General features: G+C 44.8%; 1 non-coding gene across 1 annotated transcript; it reads left to right on the forward strand.

The window, feature by feature from the left end:
• Positions 1–19,095: 19,095 nt before the first annotated feature.
• On the forward strand, positions 19,096–19,169 carry Trnat-agu. The gene has a single exon. It is a non-coding gene; the product is annotated as a tRNA-Thr (tRNA).
• The last annotated feature ends 2,906 nt before the right edge of the window (positions 19,170–22,075 follow it).

The raw sequence follows: 22,075 nt of genomic DNA on the forward strand, positions 1-22,075 counted from the left end.
ACCCGCTAGATGCCGCTGCCATAGGTCAAACGGATATCAACTGCGCTTTTTTTAAATAGGACCCCCATTTTTATTACATATTCGTGTAGTACGTAAAGAAATAAGAATGCTTCAGTTGGACCACTTTTTTCGCTTTGTGATAGATGGCGCTATAATAGTCACAAACATATGGCTCACAATTTTAGACGAACGGTTGGTAACAGGTAGGTTTTTTAAATTAAAATGCAGAACGTAGGAACGTTTAAACATTTTATTTCGGTTGTTCCAATGTGATGAATGTACCTTTGTGAACTTATCATTTCTGAGAACGCATGCTGTTACAGCGTGATTACCTGTAAATACCACATTAATGCAATAAATGCTCAAAATGTTGTCCGTCATTTGGCAATACGTGGAACTACATTCCTCTCAACATCGAGTAGTTCGCCTTCCGTAATGTTCGCACGTGCATACACAATGCGCTGACGCATGTTGTCAGGCGTTGTCGGCGGATCACGATAGCAAATATCCTTCAACTTTCCCCACAGAAAGAAATCCGGGGACGTCAGATCCGGTGAACGTGCGGGCCATGGTATATGGTGCTTCGACGACCAATGCACATGCCATTATGCTATTCAATACCGCTTCAACCGCACGCGAGTTATGTGCCGGACATCCATCATGTTTGGAAATACATCGCCATTCTGTCATGCAGTGAAACATCTTGTAGCAACATCGGTAGAACATTACGTAGGACATCATCATACATTGCACCATTTACATTGTCATCGATAAAATGTGGGCCAGTTATCCTTCCTCCCATAATGCCGCACTGTACATTAACGCGCCAAGATCGCTGATGTTCCATTTGTCGCAGCCAACAGTTTTAAGCGCCTTCAGTTCCAAATCAGAGTGCCGTTTGCAATAACAAAAAACAAGGCTCAAAGTCAGAGAAAGGGTGTTGGGCGGTGGTGGGGGGGGGGGGGAGGAGAGAGATGGACAGAAACAGGAAAGAGGGAAGAGGGGAGGAGTAGATGAAGCGAGAGAGAGGGAGAGAGAGAGAGAGAGAGAGGTGAGAAGGAGATGAACAGGGGCGCGGAGGAGATGACGCACAGAGACAGGGGGAAGAGCAGAAGACGGGCACAGGGACGGGGCAGGTGGAGATGGACAGAGAGAGAAGGAGGAGGAGACTGGAATGTATATTCAATTCCCATGCGGCTTCGCTAGTAGTCCATTAACACCCCCAGAAAATGGCAAATGATACACGTTGCTCCTTTCAGTATCTCCTTTGACACCATGTAGGCGCTCCGTTGTGCTATATCCACGTCCAAAGGGAGCTTTTTCATTTCCGTGATAAAAGTTTTCAGTGCACAAAGTAAGAAGCAAAGTATGTATGATAGGTTACAGAATATCATTCAAAAATAAAAGAAGCATAATGTGTATAGCAAAGAGCCAATCATTTAGTTGGAGACACGAACGTTATGTGCTAAGAAGATAAGCAAGAATCCACAAATTTTACTGTGACCGAAGAAAGGTTTTTCTTTCTGACTGCAGCACAGAAGAAATGCGTTGATGTTAGGTTGGTTGAACAAACACAAAAACCTTCGTCACAGGGTTGACCAGAAGCACTGGAGGAGATTTCAGCAGGGAACTGTGGAGGCTGGTCTCTGCAGCCGTTGCCTGCGCTCCCCTTGCTGCTCCTGCCGACCCCCAGGGAGGGGACAAAGGGATCCGCAATCCATTCACTGCATCTCTCTCAGGGGTGGCCATGAAACTCCTGCACACAGCGGTGTTTACCATCCGTTATTTGTGGAAGCAGCCATCGGAGTTGAGACTGGATGAAACACGCTGCGGGGTCGCTCGTTCAAGGACAGAAATTTACGACTGTAGTTCGCAAGCCATTATACATTGCGTGGCGTACCAGTAACTGTTCATTCTCAGAAAAATTGTAAGTCATTCCAAAAGAATCTATAATTAAAAATAAATATACAGGTCACTGTAAAGTACCTGATGATGCGAGCTTGCTGCCGAAACGCGTCATGCTAATAAATATTAGTAAAAATAGAATTAAGCAGAAAAGTTAGTTTACAAATTTTGTAATACAGTCACTGACCTCGACAGAATTCCATACTACGTGCATAAATTTGAGTTTAAATATTTTGTACCCTGCTCTTTTCGCATGTTGAGCAAAGGAAAGACGACTTCGAATACCGGTCTGCAATTACATGCGCAATAGTTTCTTAATCTCATCCACCCCCGCCCCTCACGGGATATACGAATGCTCACCCAATCCTTGAATACCGTTTTTCTAAATTCACTCGGCAGGGTTTCCCGAGAAAAACGTCAAGACTTCTATCTATGTTCCCCACGCATATGTATTACATTTTTGTAGAGGGGTTTCTCTTTTTTCTTTACTGATATTTAATCCCTTTCGTCCCATATGGGTGGAGGCGTGGGCTGTCAGCGTTGCAGTCAACCTGCTCTTCAGCCGAGACATTTTAAAAATATTAGCAAAGGCGAATCAACTACTCAAAAATGAGAACATTACACTTCGTTTTAGAAACCTATAAAAAGGATGAATTCTTCACATTTTAAAAATATTAAGGCTGTTGATTTTCGATCAAGCAAACGAAAGACTAAAATTACTTTTGAATACATCACGGGAAAGGCAGTGATCAATGTCTTACAAATATTTACTATTAAAACAGTCTTGATCACGATTTATTTATCAAGGTGAACGGCTTAGACCACTACTGTGGTCATCTTCAGACCATTGAGTAAGAGCCTCTTTCTGTTGGAGAATCACTACTAGTAGTGATTCTCCAACAGAAAGAGGTTCCTACTCAATGGTCTGAAGATGACCACAGTAGTGGTCTTAACCGGTCACCTTGATAAATAAATCGTAATCAAGACTGTTTTAATAGTAAATATTTGGAAGACTAAAAGATTAAAAAAATAGATGCATTTAAAAACAGAGGCAGAAATGATTACTCTATTTTAAAAAAGGAAGTTCTGCACTTTAACTTAAAAGTTGGAGGACCTGTACTACTAGAAAAGGGTTTGGGGAGGGAAAACGTGTTGCATAGTGTTGAAGGGCGTCGGTGGAAAAATATGGGGATCCGTTGGGTGGGAACTATGGACATGAAGGTGGGTAGTAGGAAGACATAAGGTGAGGTGGAGTTTGGTGCGTAAGCACGGCCACAGAATCAAGAGGAGGATGGATGAGGAGTGATGGAGAAGGAATAAGAGATAGGAGACCTGAGATAGGTGGAGAAGAGTTAGAGTTGGTAGGACGGATGAATATCGGGGCGGTTTTCATTGCCTTGGAGGAGGAGTCAATTGAACTTGTTTTCGTATAGGATATGGAGTGAGTGTAGGTAGAGCGAGAGTGGGATGTGTTTGTAAAGGTGTGGCAGCATGTCAGGGTTGGTGGTCAGAGGGAAAAAAATGGGGTTATTGGAATCTAGCTTGCAGGTACTATACAATATGTGGAGGTGTTCGATATGCTTAAGAAGGAGCGGGAATGTCGTGAGCTGGTAGAACAATGATTTTCTGTATCGATCCTCAGGGATCGACTCTAATGTGTCTAAGTGTCCATGTCAGTGAAAAAGAAAATGGGGTGCATTAGGAGATTCCATTTAGGCAGGTCGCAACCAAAATTCCGAATTCTTCTCACAGACCTGAAGCTTGCTCCTAGGTACGTCACTGCTCCTCTCATCGGCTAAGAGAGAGCGTGGAACAATTCTTGTATTTTCGCTCTTCTGCTAGCAACATTCAGCAACACAAATAATTATTTTTCTAACACTGCTCTGTAAAGTACTCCCATTAGACCATCTCCGAAGACGGGAAAGAGTGCCTGCCGCTGCCTGTGATGGGCTAGGAATCGCTTTGTCACTCACGAAGAGATTTAATTTGCGATGGCATAACATTCACTTCGCAATGGCTACACATGCAACGTTCCCTGTAACATTGCGCAGGTGGTCAGTGGCCGGACACAAAACAACTCGACTGACGTCTGTCAATCCACAATAAGGGAGTCCTTGTTCATCTCTTTGTGAACAGATTATAGTCACGTGCCATACAAGTCAAAGCGAATAAATGTCAAGTGTTTTGAGTGTGTCAGAAAAAAGTAACTAAATTATTTTTTCAGCAAATTTTCTATTTGGAGTTCCTTCAATTGCGTAGCCACACCCATCCTGACCACCGGTTGAGAAGATTGATTCTGATCGATATATCTTAACATATTAACCTAAATAGCTTAATTTTGGTCCATGAATAACTGATACGAAATAGAGCTGAATCCAAAAATAAATGACAATACAGTAACTACGTGAAGTCTGGCTTTATTCTGTCACTGTCAGGCGAACTGTTACCTACGTGCCTTCCATGCAACGAAGTATTATGCAGTGACACTATGAAACCATTCAAGATGGAAGATCATCTGAGAAAGTGCCATTCTGATAAAACAGGTAAAGATCAGAAATACTTTCAAATACTTAAAGAAAAACTTCAAAAGAAATCCACGGCGGCAGTATGTTCGCTTTGACGCCACAAAATACAACATACTACTTACAGCAATACCTGGAAAGGCGCATACTACAGGCGAAAAGTCAATTTTTGCCAGTACAGAAGAGGTTTTAAGAGCCGTTCTACGGCAACCTCTTGTTATACTACCAAAAGAATTCCTTTGAGAGACAAAGATATATTAATGAAACAAGTTGTTTTACTGAAAGCATTTTGTGTAATTATCTGCAGATGCCACATTTATCCGTATAACAGTAAGAATCAACTTTACTGGTAATGAAGCATTATTATTGGCATGTTTGTTTTGTAACGGAGATACAGTTGTCACCGTGACAACCGTAAGTCTACGGATCTCGCTTCGTCTGCGGCCACCAGCAGCCGTAATGGCGGTGAAAAGAAGATGGTCTCAGGAAAGGGCCGAAACCGGTTGCTAACAAATAAAAAATCTTGAAACGCGATCTAGACTGTTTTTATTTGATTTTATACCGATTGGTAAGCTCCAATCACAGAATGCTTTCTAAACTTTTATTTATTTTTTTCTTTTTTTTTATTTTTTTATTTTTTTATTTTTTTTTTACAAGATTCGAATGGTTCAAATGGCTCTGAGCACTGTGGGACTTAACATCTGAAGTCATCAGTCTCCTAGAACTTACAACTACTTAAACCTAACTAACCTAAGGACATCACACACATCCATGCCCGAGGCAGGATTCGAACCTGCGACCGTAGCGGTCGCGCGGTTCCAGACTGAAGCGCCTAGAACCGCTCTGCCACAACGGCCGGCCTTACGAGATTCGCATTTTGTTTCTTTTAAAGTAATAAATGTATGAAACATAACATTTTCTGGAGTTAAACCAGTGAGTAGCAGTGTATCAGCTATCAGAAACACATTTGAAAGTTGATAAATTTGTAGAAATTCAACATATAAGAGACAAGCGGTCTACCCAAATCAGAAAAAAATAGCACGTGGTCTACGAGACAAAAGAGTTTGGTGACCTCTGTCATAGAAGATCTACGTGTGGCGGTGGAAGGGGGGGGGGGGGGGGAGAGGTCAACGGATGCGGAGAGCGAGACGGAAAACATGGCGTTCAAGGATTTGGAGGAAGTTATTGAGGGATTTATCAATATACTGAGATCCTAGCATCGCGTCTCTGAATTCGTTCGATGCTTGCTGTCGTGTTTACTTGGTGAGGTTTCCAAATGCTGCAGTAGTACTCTATAATTGGTCACACTAGCGTCTTCAGTGTGGTTTCCTTTACGGATGCATTGCACTTTCCCAAGAACCTTCCAAATCTGTCTTTCATTATCCTCCACCATTTCGTATCTCTTCTTAGCATTACCCAAAGTGTGCAAATAATGTGACGTGCTCTAGATACTCATCTCCAACTGGGAACTATCGGGTTCTTTCTTTTTATTATTATCTCGCTTTTGCCCACATTTAAAGAGGGAGGCGATTTTCTTCGTAGCCATACATTTATTGAATGAAGGCGCCACTCACGCTGTGTTAATGACTACACTCATCCCAGTTACACAGCTGGTGTTGGTTTGTAACACCATTGTCAAGTCAAGTGATTGCCAGAAGTTGTCAAGTGTTTGCCAGAAGCTTTTGTATTGTAAACTGTAAACCGTCACTAACGGTAGCACTTCATCTTCAACGACGCGCAACTCGCCGAAATGGCGTCAAATACACTGCGGACAAAAGTTCATGGGATAGCGATATGCACATATCCAGATGGCGGCAATATCGCGTACACAAGGTATAAAAGGGTAGTGCCATCATTTTTAATCAGGTAAATGATGTGAAAAAAGTTTCCGACGTGGTGATGGCCGCTCGACGGGAATTAGCAGACTTTGAACACACATTGATACTTTCTTTGCAGAGGTGGGGTGGGGGGGGGGGGAGGGATGGGGGAGGGGATGTAGGGTGTATTCAATATTCCGAGATCAGTAGTGTCAAGAGTGTATCCAGAATACCACATTTCAGGCATTACCTCTCACCGCGGACAACGTAGTGGCCAACGGCCTTCACTGAACGACCGAGAGCAGCGGCGTTTGCGTAGGGTTGTCAGTGCTAACCGACAAGCAACGCTACGTCAAACAACAGCAGAAATCAGTGCGGTACCTAAGACGAACGTATCCGTTAGGACAGTGCGCCGAAATATGGCGTTAATGAGCTACGGCACCAGGCAACCAGTGAGACTGCCTTTGCCAACAGCACGACATCGCCTTTGCTGGGCTCGTGGCCATATCGGGTGGATCTTAGATTGCTGGAAAACCATGGCCTGGTCAGGTCAGTCCCGACTTCGGTTGGTAAGAGTTGATGGTAGGGTTCGAATGTAGAGCAGATCCTATGAGGCCATGGACCCAAGTTGTCAACAAGGCACGGTGCAAGGTGGAGATGGCTCCATAATAGTGTGAATTGTGTCTACATGGAATGGACTGTGTCTTCTGGTCTAACCGAACCGATCATAAACTGGAAGCGGTTATGTTCGGATACTTGGAGACAAGTTGCAACCAACCATTCATGAACTTAATGTCCCCCAACAAAGCGGTTCTAGGCGCTCCAGTCTGGAACCGCGCGACCGCTACGGTCGCAGGTTCGAATCCTGCCTCGGGCATGGATGTGTGTGATGTCCTTAGGTTAGTTAGGTTTAAGTAGTTCTAAGTTCTAGGGGACTGATGACCACAGATGTTAAGTCCCATAGTGCATAGAACCATTCCCCCAACAACAAAGGTATTTTTATGGATGACATTCTGTCATGTCAGCATGAACAACTGTTCGTGAATGGTTTGAAGAACATGCTGAACAGTTTTAGCGAATGTTTTGGCCATCCATCAAACATTTATTGGGCATAATCGAGAGGTCAGTTCGTGCACAAAATACTGCACTGGTGACTCTTTCGCAATCATGGATGGTTGCAGAGGAAGTACGACTCAGTATTTTTGTAGGAGACTTACAACGACCTGTTGAGACCAAGCCACAGTGCTACGCCGACCTAAGGCATGTTCGACACAATATTAGGAGGTATCCCATGATTTTTGTAACTACAGTGTACAATTACACTACTGGCCATTAAAATTGCTACACCACGAAGATGACGTGCTACAGACGCGAAAATTAACCGACAGGAAGAAGATACTGTGATATGCAAAGGATTAGCTTTTCAGAGCATTCACAAAAGGTTGGCGCCGGTGGTGACACCTACAACGTGCTGACATGAGGAAAGATTCCAACCGATTTCTCATACACAAACAGCAGTTGACCGCCGTTGCCTGGTGAAACGTTGTTGTGATGCCTCGTGTAAGGAGGAGAAATGCGTACCTTCACGTTTCCGACTTTGATAAAGGTCAGATTGCAGCCTATCGCGATTGCGGTTTATCGTATAGCGACATTGCTGCTCGCGTTGGTCGAGATCCAATGACTGTTAGCAGAATATGGAGTCGGTGGGTTCAGGAGGGTAATACGGAACACCGTGATGGATCCCAACGGCCTCGTATCACTAGCAGTCGAGATGACAGCCACCTTATCCGCATGGCTGTAACGGATCGTGCAGCCACCTCTCGAGCCCTGAGTCAACAGATGGGGACGTTTAAAAGACAACAACCTTCTGCACGAATACTTCAACGACGTTTGCAACAGCATGGACTATCAGCTCGGAGACCATGGCTGCGGTTACCCTTCACGCTGCAACACAGACAGGAGCGCCTGCGATGGTGTACTTAACGACGAACCTGGGTGCACGAATGGCAAAACGTCATTTTTTCAGTTGAATCCAGGTTCTGTTTACAGCATCATGATGGTCGCATCCGTGTTTGGCGACATCGCGGTGAACGCACATTGGAGGCGTACTTTCGTCATCGCTATACCGGCGTATCACTCGCCGTGATGGTATGGGGTGCCATTGGTTACACGTCTCGGTCACCTCTTGTTCGCATTGACGGCACTTTGAACAGTGGACGTTACATTTCAGATGTGTTACGACCCTTGGCTCTACCCTTCATTGCCGGCCGGTGTGGGCGAGCGGTTCTAGGCGCTACAGTCTGGAAACGCGCGACCGCTACGGTCGCAGGTTCGAATCCTGCCTCGGGCATGGATGTGTGTGATATCCTTAGGTTAGTTAGGTTTAAGGAGTTCTAAGTTCTAGGGGACTGATGACCTCAGAAGTTAAGTCCCATAGTGCTCAGAGCCATTTGAACCTTAAATGTTCTTTCTGACGTTAAACTGGCACTATTGGCTGGCACTCTCAAAGATTCGTCCTCTATTTGAGGTGGCACACTGGATTCGAACCCGTAGACTGATGTTACAGACAATCTGATTAAAATTTTCCGGAGACCACTATGTAATGTGGAACTGATCACATCACGAGAGGGGGCTCCACCAATACAAATCCGGGCAGTGGTATTGTGTTGTCAGTATAGAAGCTGTAGCAGCATAATGGGTCAGTCAGGAGAACGTTGACAAGGCACTGAATGCCACCTGAGTAACAGATACGTCAGGGACATTTCAGTCCTTCTATAGCTGCCCAAGTCAACCGTTGGTGATGTGAGGGTGAAGTGGAAACGCGAAGGATCAATCACAGACTACGCAGCCTTCATGTGTTACCGGATACGCATCGTCGAGCACTGTGGAGGGTGGCGGAGGGTGGTTGTAAGCGGAACGAATCGCTCGTAAGTTAGATAGTGCCAGTAGCAGTTCATCTGGCACAAGGTCTGTGGGTAGGGATTTAAAAAGAATGGGTTGTAGTGGTCGAGCAGCTCCAGATAAGCCGTACATTTCTGCAGACGATGCTCAGCGACACTGGAAGTGGTGTAAAGAGCGACGCCGTCGTATAGTGGATGATTGGAAACGCTTGATTTGAAGTGGCAAATCGCGCTATACTCGGTGGGAATCCGATGAGAGGGTTTGAGTTTGGGGAATACCTGGAGAACGCCACCTACTAGCATGTGTTGTGCCAACTGTGACAAACAGAAAAGGGATGTTTTCATTGTTAAGGTGGGGTTCCATCTCTGTGCTTGGGAAAACGTTACAGGCAGAAGGGTACGAACACATTTTAGAGTACTGTATACTGCGTGCAGTAGAGGAACAGTTCGGAGGTAATGGTTGTTTGTGTCAGCACCCTGTCACAAAGCAGCCTCTTTGTGCCAACGGCTTTTGGACAACAATATTACTGAAATGGACAGCCCTACCCAGAGTCCCAACTGTAACCCAATGGAACGCCTCCACATGAATGCTCAAAGGAATCCGTTAAACTTCGATTACACGGTAAATGATGTGGATGATGCTGTAGTATATCGAGAGGCTGTAACAATGGAAAATTCTACTGAAAAGCAGGAGGATCTGCAACGAATTGACGCATGGTGCAGGGAATGGCAATTGAATCTCAATGTAGACAAGTGTAATGTGCTACGAAAGATACTTTATCGTTTAGCTACAATATACCAGGTCAGCAACTGGAAGCAGTTAATTACATAAAATTATCTGGGAGTAGGCATTAGGAGTGATTTAAAATGGAATGACCGTATAAGATTGTCGGTAAAGCAGATTCGAGACTGAGATTCATTGGAAGAATCCTAAGGAAATTCAGTCCGAAAACAAAGGAAGTAGGTTACAGTACACTTGTTCGCCATATGCTTGAATACTGCTCACCGGTGTGGGATCCATAACAGATAGGGTTGATAGAAGATATAGAGAAGATCCGACGGAGAGCAGCGCGCTTCGTTACAGGATCATTTAGTAATCGCGAAAGCGTTACGGAGATGATAGATAAAAGACTATGCAACAGAGACGCTCAGTAGCTCGATACAGGCTTTTGTTGAAGTTTCGAGAACGTACCTTCACCGAGGAGTCAAGCAGTATATTGCTCCCTCCTACGTATATCTCGCGAAGAGACCATGAGGATAAAATCAGAGAGATTAGAGCCCACACAGAGGCATACCGTCAATCTTTCTTTCCACGAACAATACGAGACTGGAATAGAAGGGAGAACCGATAGAGGTACTCAGGGTACTCTCCGCCACACAAGGTCAGGTGGCTTGCGGAGCATGGATGTAGATGATGTAGATGTAGAAATCAGTCAAATCTAAAGGCCGTAAATTGGGCAGAATACCTAGGTATTAGAATTACGAACAACTTAAATTGGAAAGAACACATAGAAAACGTTGTGGGGAAGGCAACCCACAGACTGCGTTTTATTGACAGGACACTTACAAAATGTAACAGATCTCCTAAAGATACTGCTTACACTACGCTTGTCCGTTCTCTTTCCGAGTACTGCTGTGCGATCTGGAGTCCTTACCAGATATGATTAACGGAGTACATCGAGAAAGTTCAAAGAAGAGCAGCACGTTTTGTATTATCGCGAAACAGGGGAGAGAGTGTCACGGACATGTTACGGGATTTGGGGTGGGTATCATTAAAACAAAGGCGTTTTTCGTTGCGGCGGAATCTTCTCCCGAAATTTCAATCACCAACTTTCTCCTCCGAATGCGAAAATATCCTGTTGACGCCGTCCTACATCGGGGGAAATGATCATCATAAATAAATAAGGGAAATAGGAGCCCACACGGAAAAATATAGGTGCTCGTTTTTTCCATGCGCTGTTAGAGATCGGAATAACAGAGAATTATTATGAAGGGGTTTCGATGAACCCTCTGCCAGCCACTTAAGTGTGATTTGCAGAGTATCCTCGTAGAGTAGATGTAGGGTGCCCGTAACTTATCATTGTGCTATCAGAGTGCCCTCAATCACTACCAACGGTACCTGAAGTTATACCCGATGGCTCCCGAATCGCGATCCCAGGAGTCAAACTGCTGTGCCTGTCGAAAACATTGAAAGAATGGGACCTCTCCCTCCCCACTGAGCGAGGTGATGCACTGGACTCGTATTCGGGATGACGACGGTTCAAACCCCCATGCGGCCATCCAGATTTAGGTTTTCCGTGATTTCCCTAAATTCATCTACATCTACATCTACATTTATACTCCGCAAGCCACCCAACGGTGTGTGGCGGAGGGCACTTTACGTGCCACTGTCATTACCTCCCTTTTCTGTTCCAGTCGCGTATGGTTCGCGGGAAGAACGACTGTCTGAAAGCCTCCGTGCGCGCTCGAATCTCTCTAATTTTACATTCGTGATCTCCTCGGGAGGTATAAGTAGGGGGAAGAAATATATTCGATACCTCATCCAGAAACGCACCCTCTCGAAACCTGGCGAGCAAGCTACACCGCGATGCAGAGCGCCTCTCTTGCAGAGTCTGCCACTTGATTTTGCTGAACATCTCCGTAACGCTATCACGGTTACCAAATAACCCTGTTACGAAACGCGCCGCTCTTCTTTGGATCTTCTCTATCTCCTCCGTCAACCCGATCTGGTACGGATCCCACACTGATGAGCAATACTCAAGTATAGGTCGAACGAGTGTTTTGTAAGCCACCTCCTTTGTTGATGGACTACATTTTCTAAGGAGTCTCCCAATGAATCTCAACCTGGTACCCGCCTTACCAACAATTAATTTTATATGATCATTCCACTTCAAACCGTTCCGCACGCATACTCCCAGATATTTTACAGAAGTAACTGCTACCAGTGTTTGTTCCGCTATCATATAATCATACAATAAAGGATCCTTCTTTCTATGTATTCGCAATACATTGCATTTGTCTATGTTAAGGGTCAGTTGCCACTGCCTGCACCAAGTGCCTATCCGCTGCAGATCTTCCTGCATTTCGCTACAATTTTCTAATGCTGCAACTTCTCTGAATACCACAGCATCATCAGCGAAAAGCCGCATGGAACTTCCGACACTATCTACTAGGTCATTTATATATATTGTGAAAAGCAATGGTCCCATAACATTCCCCTGTGGCACGCCAGAGGTTACTTTAACGTCTGTAGACGTCTCTCCGTTGATAACAACATGCTGTGTTCTGTTTGCTAAAAACTCTTCAATCCAGCCACACAGCTGGTCTGATATTCCGTAGGCTCTTGCTTCGTTTATCAGGCGACAGTGCGGAACTGTATCGAACGCCTTCCGGAAGTCAAGGAAAATAGCATCTACCTGGGAGCCTGTATCTAATATTTTCTGGGCCTCATGAACAAATAAAGAGAGTTGGGTCTCACACGATCGCTGTTTCCGGAATCCATGTTGATTCCTACAGAGTAGATTCTAGGTTTCCAAAAACGACATGATACGCGAGCAAGAAACATGTTCTAAAATTCTACAACAGATCGACGTCAGAGATATAGGTCTATAGTTTTGCGCATCTGCTCGACGACCCTTCTTGAAGACTGGGACTACCTGTGCTCTTTTCCAATCATCTGGAACCTTCCGTTCCTCTAGAGACTTGCGGTACACGGTTGTTAGAAGGGGGGAAAGTTCTTTCGCGTGCTCTGTGTAGAATCGAATTGGCATCCCGTCAGGTCCAGTGGACTTTCCTCTGTTGAGTGATTCCAGTTGCTTTTCTATTCCTTGGACACTTATTTCGATGTCAGCCATTTTTTCGTTTGTGCGAGGATTTAGAGAAGGAACTGCAGTGCGGTCTTCCTCTGTGAAACAGCTTTGGAAAAAGGTGTTTAGTATTTCAGCTTTACGCGTGTCATCCTCTGTTTCAATGCCATCATCATCCCGGAGTGTCTGGATATGCTGTTTCGAGCCACTTACTGATTTAACGTAAGACCAGAACTTCCTAGGATTTTCTGTCAAGTCGGTACATAGAATTTAACTTTCGAATTCACTAAACGCTTCACGCATAGCCTTCCTTACGCTAACTTTGACATCGTTTAGCTTCTGTTTGTCTGAGAGGTTTTGGCTGCGTTTACACTTGGAGTCTAGCTCTCTTTGCTTTCGCAGTATTTTCCTAACTTTGTTGTTGAACCACGGTGGGTTTTTCCTGTCCCTCGCAGTTTTACTCGGCACGTACCTGTCTAAAACGCATTTTACGATTGCCTTGAACTTTTTCCATAAACACTCAACATTGTCAGTGTCGGAACAGAAATTTTCGTTTTGATCAGTTAGGTAGTCTGAAATCTGCCTTCTATTACTCTTGCTAAACAGATAAACCTTCCTCCCTTTTTTTATATTCCTATTAACTTCCATATTCAGGGATGCTGCAACGGCCTTATGATCACTGATTCCCTGTTCTGCACTTACAGAGTGGAAAAGTTCGGACCTGTTTGTTATCAGTAGGTCCAAGATGTTATCTCCACGAGTCGGTTCTCTGTTTAATTGCTGTTCTCTGTTTAATTGCTCGAGGTAATTTTCGGATAGTGCACTCAGTATAATGTCACTCGATGCTCTGTCCCTACCACCCGTCCTAAACCTCTGAGTGTCCCAGTCTATATCTGGTAAATTGAAATCTCCACCTAAGACTATAACATGCTGAGAAAATTTATGTGAAATGTATTCCAAATTTTCTCTCAGTTGTTCTGCCACTAATGCTGCTGAGTCGGGAGGTCGGTAAAAGGAGCCAACTATTAACCTAGCTCGGTTGTTGAGTGCAACCTCCACCCATAATAATTCACAGGAACTATCCACTTCTACTTCACTACAGGATAAACTACTACTAACAGCGACAAACACGCCACCACCGGTTGCATGCAATCTATCCTTTCTAAACACCGTCTGTGCCTTTGTAAAAATTTCGGCAGAATTTATCTCTGGCTTCAGCCAGCTTTCTGTACCTATAACGATTTCAGCTTCGGTGCTTTCTATCAGCGCTTGAAGCTCCGGTACTTTACCAATGCAGCCTCGACAGTTTACAATTACAATACCGATTGCGATTTTCCTAAATTGCTTCAGGTAAATGCCGGGATATGTGTGTGTGAAATCTTATGGGACTTAACTGCTAAGGTCATCAGTCCATAAGCTTACACACTACTTAACCTAAACTATCCTAAGGACAAACACACACTCCCATGCCCGAGGGAGGACTCGAACCTCCGCCGGGATCAGCCGCACAAACTGCCGGGATAGTTCATTTGAAAGGGCACGGCTGATTTCCTTCCTCATCCTTCTCTAATCCAAACTTGTGCTCAGTCTCTAATGACCTCGCTGTCGACGGGACGTTTACCACTAATCTCCTCCTCTTCCTGAAACCTCTCCCCAGGTCATCGCCATGAAACATTCCAGCTCCTAACTTGCCGTCTATCCTGTCGATCTTACTCCATATATTCATCTGAGTTACTTTCCATCTCCGAAGTGACTTTCTACGACCTTCAGCTTCTTTTCAACCTCTGTTTCTGCCTTACTTAGATTATTGCCCTTTGACTGGATGCTTTCCCTGACTTCAGCTCCTTGACTTTTATACTGTGTTTAATTTCACCTAATCGGCATTTCATTTCTACTAGACCTTGCAGTATTCCTTTCAGAGCTATTCAGAGCGCCTACACAGATTTCATTCTTCGAAGATTTGTTGTCACTGGTGACTTTGTTATAAAATTTCCATTTACTTTATTTATTTTTAAATTCGCACTAAGCCCAACACACAGTCTTTAAAGACACCCCGCTATACACGTGACAATTAACTTTTCGTCTTTTATCCTTGTCTTTTGCAGTTCTGCTGCTTGTGCCGGTGCGATTCTCTGCCACTTCCCGTCGCTGGCGCCACATGGACGACGCTGTCGGTCGCTGGGTGTTCCTCTGCCCTCTGCTGATGCTGCCGCTGATCAGTGCCCGGTGACACGACATGGTTACACTGGGAGGTTTATCATCGCCAAACCCGTTGGGGCTACCGATGTCGTCGCAGATCGATGTCTTGTAGTATTCACAACATCCGTCTCAAATTTCTCTTCGCCTGCATACTGTCATGACTTCGCTCATGCCAAAATCGCGGTTTTGGATTTGCAGCGATTTCATCAGACAAATATCGGACAGATCCGCATGTTGTGACGTTCTAGTAGAATTTTAAAATAACTGTTGAATGGATCGCCTAACGAAAAAGTGAAGTGTCCAGAGGAAATGGTCAGGTATCAGTGTAACTTCGTACGTACGTATATGTACGATCGGTGGATATGTAAATGATTAGAGGTGCAACTCTCTGTGACAGGTAGAACGACCACCAGTGTGTATTAGTGCTGTTTGCTTTTAGTGATTTTACCAGTCCTGGTAGCCGGCCGGTGTGGCCGAGCGGTTCTAGGCGCTACATTCCGGAACCGCGCGACTGATACGGTCGCATGCTCGAATCCTGCCTCGGGCATGGATGTGTGTGCTGTCCTTAGGTTAATTAGGTTTAAGTAGTTCTAAGTTCTAGTGGACTGATGACCTCAGATGTTAAGTCTCATACTGCTCAGAGCCATTTGAACCATTTTTTGAACCAGTCCTGGTAGAATATGTAAGGGGCATGAACAGTGCTAGATATTGAGTGATGGCTGTGAAGGACAGGAAGATGTCGCATACTCCTGTGAGTCAGCCTTACCAGTGGCTGACAGAGTCGGAAATGACCCTCACTAGGCGGCCGCTGTGGCCGAGTGGTTCTAGGCGCTTCAGTCTGGAACCGCGCTGCTGCTACGCTCGCAGGTTCGAATCCTGCCTCGGGCACGGATGTGTGTGATATCCCTAGGTTAGTTAAGTTTAACTAGTACTAAGTCTAGGGACTGATGACCTCAGATGTTAAGTCCCATAGTGCTTAGAGCCATTTGACCTTTTTTTTCCCCTGACTGTGGATCTCCATTTGGCCAGCTGGCCGAACCATGCACTATTCAGATTTGTAGGACATTCGCCTGTGTCAGTGGCCCGATGTTGGATTGCATGGGAACATCTGCGATGCTCTGGTTTTCCGTCAAAAGAAACTCTGTGACAACTCTCTGCTTGGTACGTGCCTCCGTTCCTGACGCCATTTTGAAAGCTACGTAACGCGCCGCCACCTATCGGAACTTCATGAAACTACAGGGGCTAAAGCGGGAATATTCCACGATTCTGCCTTTTTTTCAACCGAAACTAGCTGAAAAAATGTGTTGCATTACTTATTGAAGGCCCCTCGTATATGTGGACCTGTGCACTTGTAAATGGACTCCTCGTCGATCTTCCAGTCGACCACTTCTGACCATCACAAGGGAAGACCGCTGTATTGTGCACCGCTTCACATCTACGCCTGCCATCCAGGAACAAGTAACGAACTCCTTGCAACAATCTGTGTTATCCTCCACCATTTTTCGGTGGCTAGCAGGAATCAGATTCGGGAAATACAATCCCATGAGTAGAATGTCTTTAACACCACAATATGGACGGTCTCTGTATGTCCATCTTTTCAGAGATGGTTGCGGGACTTTGCTGTTCAGTACAGAATGTCAAATCAAACACCTTTCAGCTGTCTTCTTTCCAAACTGTTATTTTACTAGGCTACCAGTTTCAGCGATATATTACGCCATCTTAAGGTCATCTGAAGTGATCGCTGTATCAAGGAGATACCAGTCTGTGAATACTGGCCCCTATTTTGACCGAATCGAGGTTGGAAGCTTTCTACACGTCGGTCAGAGGGCCTGAAGAAGACATAGCGCTTCGCCAAAACTGGTAGCCCAATAAAATAACAGTTAGGAAATCAGACGGCTGAGAGGTGTTTGATTTGACAACACGAACGGTTCCGTTTGTAGTGATGTGGCGACTGCGGAGCATTGACTCCTGATGAATGGTGTCCACTGTGTTCAGCAATGAATAGCGGTTCTGCCCTATCCCGGATGACCAGATGACAATCGTTGTCAAATATGGCGGTGAGCTGGGGTGAGGTTTCCATTCAGCGTTTTGGAGAGGCACACCAGCTCCACCCCCGTCATCATGGTGTGGGGAGCTGTCGAGTATGATCTCAGGTCATGACTAGTGGTGACTGAAGGAACTCTGACAGCACAATGACACGTCATGGACATCTTGCTCCGTCATACGTTACCACTCATGCGACAGTATTTTGGTGCCATTTTTGAACAGGGCAATGCTCGCCCACACATGGCATATATGTCTCTACGAACTGCCTGCTTGATGTCGAGGTTCCCGTATGGCCAACAGGATCCCCAGATCTATCCCTCAATAGAAGGTACTACAGCATGGTACACATTCCTAACTCTATCAGAGCATGCGTAACGTATAACGTCGTCCTCACAAGTGGCCTCATTCAGTCAAATTCCTTTTATTTGGCTTGCTATTGTAATTAGTGAAATAACATCTCATACCTTCTCAACCAGAGGAGTTTAATTTCCTTTCCTCTTCCCCTTCACGATGCTTCACTTTTTTGTTAGGCAGTGTGGCTACGTAACCGTCTCATAGAAGTCCGTTGTCGGCGGGACGTTAAATCCTGATCTTCCTTTTCCCCTTCTGGTTATTTAAGAGCAGTTAATTGACTGTCACAAAAATCAGAACCAAGAAATTAAGGACACAAAAGTCTGACAAGGAAAACATAAATGATCTAATTACAGCACCAGCTAAAGAGCTCGAGATCTTATACTTAAAAACACTAGAGTAACATCTGTGTTCAGCATTCTTGTGTAAATGCAGAAACTGAGCTTCCGGCATCCTCTTTTCGTAAACTGACGTGAAGATGGAATGGATTTACAGGTACCTACGTAAGTTCTTAGACTAATACTTAGTGTCACTAACAAGTGTGAGTTCATTCCATTGCCGGAGGGTGAAAAGAACGCCGTTGTGGGACCTGTTATTAGGTTAATTTCATCTGCATGATCTGTATGGGATAAATACGTAGGTGGCTAAGCGATATTCGTATTCCGTCTAGGACGCCGTGTTCTTGGAGTATTTGAAGGAGCATTTCGCGAGATAGAAAGCGTCTTTATTGCAACGTCTGTCAGCTAGGAGTTTTAGTGTCTCTGTTCCTTTCTGTCTTACTTGTCAGTCGAGCGCGCCTGTGACCATTTGCGCCAGATTCTTTTATATACGCTGCCGACAGTGACGTCATTGGTCAAAGCTGAATGGATGTACCGTGGTTTTCAGTACACCTCTAGGTTCTTATGGCCAAGAACCGCACACTAACGACCTTCAGTAGGACTGGCCTTTTTCTGCACACGGCTCAGTGTGCAGACCTCGCCACGATCAGCAATCTCCACCAAATGTCAATAGTATGAAAAGGATAGTTGCTACTCACCATATAGCGCAGATGCTAAGTCGCAGATAGGTACAACAAAAAGACTGTCAGAAAGTAAGCTTTCGGCCAACGAGGTCTTCATCGGAAATAGACAACATACACACACGCAAATTCAACTCACACACATGACCACAGTCTCTGGTGGCTGAGACCAGTGTGTGTATGTGTGTGTATGTTGTCTATTTTCGTCGAAGGCCTTGGTGGCCTAAAGCTTACTTTCTGACAGTCTTTATGTTGTACCTTTCTGCGACTCAGCATCTGCGCTATATGGTGAGTGGCAACTATCAATTTCATAATACTGATATTATTGCAGCCTGGATTTTCGATAATTTTACCCGCACCAAATGTACGAGATGTCGGCGTTGTTCTGAAATAATTCTTGGGAAAAAGCATGTGCCTCAGTGTACCGTATTCGGTACACAAGTGTTCTCATAACACCAGCCGCATCACCTGCAGACCCTGCTGCGGGATCCTGGTCGTCGCTTCCTCCTATTTTCATACTCGTCATCGTCGGGCGCCGTGGCTTAGTTGGTTAAAGCGCCTGTCTAGTAAACAGGATATCGAGGGTTCGAATCCCTCCGGTGCCTCACAAATTTTTTTCTCTTACTGTTACACGGTGTTATTCGCACTGAACTTCAAAATAACGATCTAGTGTGTCACTGCACATGACATCCTATGCTGAAATATCATAAATGACTTGCTGTTTAAATTTCCGTTTTACATGTACCTATACTCCGAATCGATTTATCGAACAAATTTTTGCCGTCTTTCTTCTATTAGTTTCAGGTTCCTCTGCTTTTAGATCACTTGGTGTCGGCGCTTCGTTGAATGTCGCAGTGAAGTCAAAATTTGGAAATGGACAAGGAAAAAGGTGACCCTTCTTAACAGGACATTTTACGTAAAGGGCGCTCAAGAATTTCCTGTGTGAGGGCGTTGCCGCAACGTACGAGGGTCACTCCAAAAGAAATGCACACTATTTTTTTAATCCATCTTTTATACTACATGTTTGAAAGTTTAGGAACAATATTTTCATTTCTCCGCATAATTTCCATTCTTCTCAACTACCTTACGCCATCTTGGAACCAGCGCCTATCCGCACGGTATAACTCTGGACCAACCTGATGGCGCCACTGTTTGGCAGCGTGCACAAGTGAGTCATCATCTTCAAACCTTATTCCACAAACAGAGTCTTTCAGTTTCCCAAAGAGATGATAGTGACATGGAGTCAGGTCAGGACTGTAAGGCGGGTGTTTCAGTGTTGTCGATCCGAGTTTTGTGATCACTTCCATGTTTTTTGACTGACATGTGGCCGTGCATTGTAGTGCAGCAGCGAAACATCCTGCTTTTGCCGATGTTGTTGAACACGACTCAGCCGAGCTTGAAGTTTCTTCATTGTCGTCACATACGCATCAGAATTTATGGTGGTTCCACTTGGCATGATGTCCACAAGCAAGAGTCCTTCGGAATCGTAAAACACTGTAGCCATAACTTTTCCAGCAGAAGGTGCGGTTTTGAATTTTTTTTTCTTGGTGAATTTGCATGATGCAATCCATTGATTGCCTCTTCGTCCTGGTGAAAAATGATGGAGCCATGTTTCATCACCTGTCACAATTCTCCCAAGAAATTAATCTCCACCATTCTCGTACTGTCCCAAAAGTTCGCTGCATACCGTTTTCCTTGTTTCTTTGTGAGCCACTGTCAACATCCTGGGAACCCACCTGGCATAAACCTTTTTTAACGCCAACACTTTCAGTATTCTGCAAACACTTCCTGCCCCTATCCCAACATAGCGTGACAATTCTTTCACTGTGATTCGTCTGTCAGCAGTCACCAATTCGTTAACTCTCTGTACATTGTCTGGAGTGTGTGCAGTACGAGGCCCGTCGCTGCGAGGACAATCCTCAATATTACAGTGTCAGCTTTCATCACGTAACCTGCTTGCCCACCGACTAACTGTACTCCGATCGACAGCAGGGTTCCATACACCTTTCTCAGCCTCTTGTGGATGTTTCCCGCTGTCTCGTTTTCACAGCACAGGAATTCTATGACAGTACGTACGTTTCTTCTGACGAACATGAAGTGTAGCAGCCATCTTGAAGAGATGCTGTGACGGCGCCACTCACGGGAACAGGTTGAACTAAGTTTGAAAACAAGCGGGAAGGATGTATCTACACAATGTAAAACTTTCACACATGCAGAAACAAAACTGTATTTTTAGAAAAATTGTGTGCATATCTTTTGGAGTGACCCTCGTATATTTAACGTGGCGCGACACCGATGCGGTGTATAAGCACCGACATTCAAGCAAGGGATTAGAGTGACATTCGTGTCTATGCGAAGTGTGCGCGGTAAATGCGGAAACGTGAACTATGGCGCGGTTATTACCAAATGCGTCCAAACAGTACCAGCGTTCTGCTATTCTTTTTCTTGGCAGCAGAAAGACAAACACCGGTAGACATCGGTCAGAGAATGAAGAATGTGTACAGAGCTCCATGTCTGTCGAAACTGACTGTTGTGAATTGGTGCGCCAGCTTCAGTGATGGTCGCGATTCGACCAGACGCCGGTCGACCTGGGAAGCCAGCCTCATCCATTAGGCAGAACAAGTTACGCCAACTCAAGTGGGAGGCACTCGAACAAGCGTCCTGTAGACCTGATCTCTCCCCAAGCAATTATCACGCCTTAGATCCCTTAAACTTCCGATAGGCGCGCTTTCTAGTCGAACAAGGGTGGTCGTGCGTATCTCACAGATACCACTTGTTGTTCTTGTTGTTGTGGTCTTCAGTCCTGAGACTGGTTTGATGCAGCTCTCCATGCTACTCTATCCTGTGCAAGCTTCTTCATCTCCCAGTACCTACTGCAACCTACATTCTTCTGAATCTGCTTAGTGTATTCATCTCTTGGTCTCCCTCTACGATTTTTACCCTCCAAGCTGCCCTCCAATGCTAAATTTGTGATCTCTTGATACCTCAGAACATGTCCTACCAACCGATACCTTCTTCTTGTCAAGTTGTGCCACAAACTCCTCTTCTCCCCAATTCTATTCAGTACCTCCTCATTAGTTATGTGATCTACCCATCTAATCTTCAGCATTCTTCAGTAGCACCACATTTCGAAAGCTTCTATTCTCTTCTTGTCCAAACTAGTTATCGTCCATGTTTCACTTCTATACATGGCTACACGCCATAAAAATACTTTCAGAAACGACTTCCTGACACTTAAATCTATACTCGATGTTAACAAATTTCTCTTCTTCAGAAACACTTTCCTTGCCATTGCCGGTCTACATTTATTATCCGCTCTACTTCGGCCATCATCAGTTATTTTGCTCCCCAAATAGCAAAACTCCTTTACTACTTTAAGTGTCTCATTTCCTAATCTAATTCTCTCAGCATCACCCGACTTATTTCGACTACATTCCTTTATCCTCGTTTTGTTCTTATTGATGTTCATTTTATATCCTCCTTTCAAGACACTGTCCATTCCGTTCAACTG

Source organism: Schistocerca piceifrons, chromosome 2 (assembly GCF_021461385.2).
Source record: "Schistocerca piceifrons isolate TAMUIC-IGC-003096 chromosome 2, iqSchPice1.1, whole genome shotgun sequence".
NCBI classification, from domain to species: Eukaryota; Metazoa; Arthropoda; class Insecta; order Orthoptera; family Acrididae; genus Schistocerca; species Schistocerca piceifrons.